Consider the following 5,914-nt stretch of genomic DNA (forward strand, 5'->3'; position numbering starts at 1 on the left):
ATCTGCCAATAAGCTTTACTGATATCAAACTTAGACAGATACTGACACTTACTAAGCCTTGCAAAGAGACTTTCTGCCAAAGTGACTGGTTCTGAATCAAAAACCGTGATACGATTAATGGCTCTGTAATCTGAACAAAATCTGTAACTACCATCTGGTTTCTTCACTAGCACAATTGGAGAAGCATAAAGTGAATCTGAAGGTTCAATAACACCTAAGTCCAACATAGTCTGTATCTCTGCTGCAACGGTCTCTCTCATATGATGAGGTATTGGATAAGGACGTGGCCTAACTGGATCTGAAGAAGTCAACCTGACCTTATATTCCATACAGTTGGTCCTCCCGGCAAATCTGTCAAAACATCTGAAAATTCTGCCAACAACTCCCCTAACGTCTGTCTTCTGCACATCCGACAAATCTTGAGAAATGTTCACATCAAGATAAGTTTCCTTAGCCGTCAAAGGTGGAGAAACAATCTCAGGCAAATCCCCTTCTGCATCTGACTCCACATTGTCATCTCCCACATCAACAATGCCTGTACAAACATACTGTGGTAAACTCACACTCACATCACTGACCACTGTACTACAGCTACTAGATTCCCTGTCAATATACTTCTTGAGTAAGTTAGCATGATAAGTCTTCAACTTATCCCCAACTCTAACGCGATAATTGTCAGAACCAAAACTCTCCTCTATCACAAAAGGACCTTTCCATTGTAACAATAACTTGTTGTGATTGGTAGGTAACAGAATTAACACCTTATCACCCGCTTTCATCTGGCGTACCTTCACCTTGCGATTGAAATGCTTCCTGTACCTGCCTGATGCCTTAACCAAAGATTGATAAGCTACCTCAATTGTCTCCTCTAACCTATTCTGTAAGTCCAACACATACTCATAGGTTGTCCTAGTCTCTGGATCTGGAATATCTTTTGTCCACAATTCCCTCAACACCTGAACAGGCCCTCTCACTTTCCTGCCATACAACAACTCGAATGGAGAAAATCCTAGACTTTCCTGAGGTACTTCCCTGTAAGCAAAAAGCAAAGCTGATAAATAACGATCCCAATCAGTTGGTTTCTCAGCACTTAGCCGCTTTAACATCAACTTCAGAGTGCCATTAAACCTCTCAACTAACCCATTACACATAGGATGGTATGGAGTGGTGGTTAACTGCTTGAGGGACAACAATCTACTAACCTCCTTCATGACTGATGACGTAAATTGAGCACCCATATCAGACAACATCTCCTTGGGGACACCTACCCGACTAAATATCTCCAAAAGAGCCTCTGCAACATACTCAGTTTCTATCCTCGGAAGAGCTACAGCTTCAGGATACCTAGTCGCATAGTCAACAACTGTTAGGATGTACCGATTGCCTCTATCAGTTACTGGATATAAAGGACCAATCAAGTCTACGGCTATCCTTTCGAAAGGTGTAGAAATTAATGGCATCTGACCTAAAGGAACCTTGCCAACCTTCCCCTTTGGAATCGTACGCTGACAAACATCACAAGACAAACAGTGCCTCCTAACATCACCTTGCACACCTGGCCAATAAAATTGTGAAATAACCCTGTCCAGCGTTTTCTTCACACCCATGTGACCACCCATCAAAGATTCATGACACACTTTCATAACCTCTGACCTCAACTCTGTAGGAACAACAGCCTGAACAACAGCCAAACCATCATGACTCACATACTCACGATACAACATCTCATTCTCACTGAAATATCGTGACACACCCTTCTCCGTCATCTTCTGTCTACCATCTTGCACCAACTTCCGGACTTTGTCTAACCCAGAATCCTCCTTCTGTTTCTGAATAAACTCTAGCCTACTCAAGGAAATGCCAACAGACTGAAATGTTTTCATTGGTTTCATACCTTGCTCCCTAACCTTCCTCTGACGCCTAGTCTCTACAGCACCAACAGCTTCAACAACCTCTACTACTTCCTCTTCAGGTAATGGATCCTCAGGAGCCCTTGCACCTGGAATATTCCCTAACATAACATCAAACAAAGGAGTCTCCAAACATGCTGCCTTAACTGTGCCCTTGTAAAATGGTGAATCTATAGGAACCCATGCTACTGGTACAGTACAAACCCTACCATCACCCATGGTACAGTTATGAAGCTCACCTTCCACAAAGCAATCCTCATCCACAAGAGATCTCTTGACAACAACTCCATTACAGCCAGAATCACGCAAGACATTCACTGAATGGCCACAATTTACCAACACGCACTGGCATAGTCCCACACATACCACACATCGTACCTGACGTTGTACCTGACGTCACTAGAGCGTCATCCTCACCTGAATGATCTGTAACACTAGTATCACTTCCTTCCACACCTTGAGAATCTATCTCACTCTTCTCTCCTACTTCTACAACTGGCTCACTGGACACATCACTGACACTCTCAATGACAACACTACCAGCACCTGTATTGCCCTTAAGTTTGGACTTCCACTTAGAACAAGAAGATGCCATATGTCCCAAATCACCACAGCCATAACATTTCCGCTCATGCATCGGCACAAACGTTCTGGAATCCCTCTTCTCACTCTGTACTGACTTCTTCACCTGACTATCTGAGCCCTTCTTGAACCTATCACCACCCTGACTAACTGGATGAACAGATCTACCCGTAACACCTTCCTAGCCTCCACAAAATGTTCTGCTAACCTAGCCATTTCCCCAACAGACTCTGGCTTCCTCTCCTTCAAGAAAATACAAAGGCCTGTACTAACACCATGCAAGAGCTGCTCCCTCAACAACAAATCTCTAATTCCCTCCCAAGTCCTAGCACTGCCACTAAGATCTACCCACCTATCAAAATAATTCCCAACTCTAACTAAGAACTGAGTAAAAGTCTCACCCATCTCTATCCGAGCTGTCCTGAACTTCTGTCGGAACCCTTCCTCAGTCATCTCATACCGCTTCAGCAATGCTTGCTTTACCTCCTTGTAGACCTCCACCTTGTCGGGGTCTAATCGAGAGTAAACGTCAAGTGCCTTACCCTTCAATAAGGTGCTGAGAAAGGTTGCCCACCGAACCTTTGGCCATGCCTGTGACTTGGCTACACGCTCAAACCTTTGTAAATAAGCATCGATGTTATCTCTCTGGTCATCAAAAGGTGGCATCTTAGGCACATAAGTAACAAATGGTGGCTTACCTTCCTGCTTTATACCTTCACCTACAGTACCCTTCTCCCCCCTCTAACTGCAGCTTCTTCTCTAAGTCTAACTTCATGCTCTCTAACTTCATAACCCTTTCCTTTTCCTTGTCCTCATTCTCCAATCTAAGTTTCTCTATCTCTAGTTTCTTCATCTCCCGAACCCTTTCCCGGTCATCCCGTTCTAATCTATCCTTCTCCCCTCTCCCTCTCTAAATCTGTCTGTTCCCTTACAAACTGCTGTAAATTCTCCCCTGTATAACCTAACTCCTTGCCCAATTTACATATGCCCACTAAATCCATAGTGAAACTAAGCAAAATATCTACAGGTAAAAATGTATACTATCTAATACAAGGTAAGGTTTGAACAAAGGGACCCGTTATACCTCAGCACCCTACAGCCATTAGTACCAAGCAATGAAAAATGTGAAGGAAACCAGGCGCACGACACCCAATATACGAGCGTACCACACTCATACGAAAAGTAATTTGGAAATTACTAAATGGACCTACATATCTCACATGTGACAAAAAAAAAACAAATCCCACCGCTGCCACCAAAATGTCACAATGCGAGATAAAACAAAGGTGGTGTTGAAATAAATATAATTTTTTTCAAAACAAAATGAAATGGAAAATCAAGAAAAGTTCAAATATTCAGCTTGCACACCCCCTTTCTCACCTCAAATACATTCATCCAAACATCTCAGTCATATATCACTCAAATACACCTTCAGTACATCACTCAAATACACACTCAGTACTCCATTACACCAGCGGTACCCAATACACTCATACTCCTATACACAATACACAAATCAAATATAGGCATACAAATGAAACATTTACAAAAAATGTAATATTCCAGTCCACATCTATTTGACGATCGGCTCCTATACAGGAGGTTGCACAGATTAATGGTATGTACAGTTCACGTCCTCACGAACACGGTCACACCCTGTCTGACGATACCCTGAGGCTACCCTGCCCTCCATACTTGTCACTGGACAACGTCCGGTCACAACACTGGTGAGAGGCACTGGTGAGAGGCATCGCTTAGCTGGTCAGCATACTTGGAGTTGACCCGCCACACTCAACCGGCAATACCTTGAGGCTACCCTGCCCTCCATACTTGGCACTGGACAACGTCCGGTCACAACACTGGTGAGAGGCATCACTTCGCTGGTCAGCATACTTGGTGTTGACCCGCCACACTCAACTAGCCAGCACACAGGCCGTCAAGCCAATACGGCCCCGACACTACACAAAGACAAAGTACTTGTTACACACACTTGTTTACGTCTTGAGCGTCACATACTCAATGTACACTAATCATTCAATTCACAATTGAATGATTATACACACTTACTACTCGAGTGTAATATACTCAATACACAATCATTCAACACAATACAGAGTATTAAATACTCAGAATGATAATACACAGAGCAATGTCAGCATAATTACACTTAGAATAACATACACGTGTTATTCAACACAGACAAGTGATTATGCCTATACATACTCACTACAGTGACCAACAATTGCCATGTTTACATTTCGCCTGAGTGATGTTTGAATATCAACCTATGACCGACACTGTGCTATTCAATTCAACATTATGGACATACAAATACAATCTAACAATTTCCATAATTAAATGCAAAATTTACTCACGCCATGATAATTTTCCTGGCTCAGCTTTCACACCGTCGCTCCGCTCTATCATATCACGACTGCACCCGTCACATCAAACCGTCCACTTTTATGACTAAGTCGCAGAAACTGCCTGCTTTTCACGTGCAATCTCACTTCGCACACAGCCCAACTGCACGTACACTCACTCAACCGACACATACAGTTCAACCACACTATAAGAAACATCCAACGTATATACAGCTCAACCATATGTGATCTTGACAATGTATTGCTGGAATACTGCTTTCCAAAATACTACCATGTCTAGTTTCCCCTGTCATCTATTGCTGGAATACTGTTTTACAAAATACTACCATGTCTAGTTTCGCCTGTCATGTATTGCTGGAATACTGTTTTACAAATACAGCATTGTCATGTTTCCCCTGTCATGTATTCTTGAATACTGCTTTCCAAAATACTACCATGTCTTGTTTCCCCTGCCATGTATTGCTGGAATAATGTTTTCCAAAATACAGCCTTGTCTAGTTTCCCCTGTCATGTATTGCTGGAAAACTGCTTTCCAAAATACAGCCTTGACTTGTTTCCCCTGTCATGCATTGCTGGAATACTGCTTTCCAAAATACTACCACGTCTAGTTTCCCCTGTAATGTATTGCTGGAATACTGCTTTCCAAAATAATACCATGCCTAGTTTCCCCTGTCATGTATTCCTGGAATACTGCTTTCCAAAATACTACCATGTCTAGTTTCCCCTGTCATGTATTGCTGGAATACTGCTTTCCAAAATACCACCATGTCTAGTTTCCCCTGTCATGTATTGCTGGAATACTGTTTTACAAAATACTACCATGTCTAGTTTCCCCTGTCATGTATTGCTGGAATACTGTTTTACAAAATACTACCATGTCTAGTTTCCCCTGTCATGTATTGCTGGAATATTGCTTTACAAAATACTGCCTTGTCTTGTTTCCCCTGTCATGCATTACTGGAATACTGCTTTACAAAATACTGCCTTGTCTTGTTTCCCTTGTTATGCATTGCTGGAATACTGTTTTACAAAATACGA

General features: G+C 42.4%; 1 long non-coding RNA gene across 1 annotated transcript; it reads right to left on the minus strand.

Moving 5' to 3' along the window:
- Positions 1-4,387: 4,387 nt before the first annotated feature.
- Positions 4,388-5,091, minus strand: LOC124271190. The gene is made up of 2 exons (XR_006896967.1): positions 4,868-5,091; positions 4,388-4,450 (listed from the first exon to the last, which is right to left on the minus strand). It is a non-coding gene; the product is annotated as an uncharacterized LOC124271190 (long non-coding RNA).
- Between the last annotated feature and the right edge of the window lie 823 nt (positions 5,092-5,914).

This window comes from Haliotis rubra, unplaced genomic scaffold (genome assembly GCF_003918875.1).
Source record: "Haliotis rubra isolate DU_JTF1 unplaced genomic scaffold, ASM391887v1 Scf1582, whole genome shotgun sequence".
Lineage (NCBI taxonomy): Eukaryota > Metazoa > Mollusca > Gastropoda > Lepetellida > Haliotidae > Haliotis > Haliotis rubra.